The sequence below is a fragment of the Echinops telfairi genome, unplaced genomic scaffold (assembly GCF_000313985.2).
Source record: "Echinops telfairi isolate 266 unplaced genomic scaffold, ASM31398v2 ScPeMD7_5;HRSCAF=22, whole genome shotgun sequence".
NCBI classification, from domain to species: domain Eukaryota; kingdom Metazoa; phylum Chordata; class Mammalia; order Afrosoricida; family Tenrecidae; genus Echinops; species Echinops telfairi.
Window position 1 is genome coordinate 31,497,655 of NW_022103901.1, and position 817 is coordinate 31,498,471.

An 817-nucleotide genomic window follows, 5' to 3' on the forward strand; every position below is an offset into this window, starting at 1 on the left:
CTGTCCTTGGCTGGTGGGCCCCGCCTCCATTTTCAAAGCCAGCAACACCACCTCTCTCCGGCCCTGCTTCCCACTGTCCAGCTCAGGTCCCCTCTCCTGTCCCCTTCTGCCTCACGATTTCACTCCTAAGGGGCCTTGACATTGTGATTGGGCTGAGTGGCATCACCAAGGGGGTGCAGTGACGTCCTGGAGGGGGGGGCATTTGGTATCAAGGAAGGTCTCCAGCTTAGCCAGTGGGAGAGGGGAGAGGCTGTGGGGCGTTCAGCTGGAGAGGGCGTGTGGGTGACGCCATGAATTACCACCCTGGGGGACAACAGTTCCAATGATGCCACCCAGATAACCCAGTGACAAAGAGGAAGGCTCCGCACACAACAGCTGCAACGAGAGTCCCCCCAACACAACCAGGGTGCGCATGGTGCCCGGCCGGGCAGTGTTTCATTCTGTTGTTCACGGGGCCACAGTGCGTCAGGACCAGCTCATGGTCTTAACAAACAACCCCCGAGCATCTCCATGCAAACCCATACACAGTTTGCATGAGTTGTTGATTCTGACTCATAGCGACCCCACAGGAGCGAGCAGAACTGCCCCATGGAGTTTCCAAGGCTGCCATCTTTGCTGAAGCAGATGGCCACATCCTCACCGCGGGGTTTCCAGCCTCCACCTTCTGGCCCACCCAAGAGCTCTTAACCACAGCACCCCCCCGGCTCCTGTCTTCTGATGTTGTTTAGTGACAGCTCACAGCAACCTCGTGTCCAATGGTACAAAACACTGCCCAGTCCAGCGCCATCCTCACCACGGTGGTTATCTTTGAGCCCAT

The 817-nt window shown here is 57.8% G+C and overlaps 1 protein-coding gene across 1 annotated transcript in view; it reads left to right on the top strand.

The window, feature by feature from the left end:
* FLYWCH2 (FLYWCH family member 2) overlaps positions 1-817 on the top strand; it is a 5,975-nt gene that overhangs the window by 971 nt on the left and 4,187 nt on the right. The window lies entirely within an intron of this gene.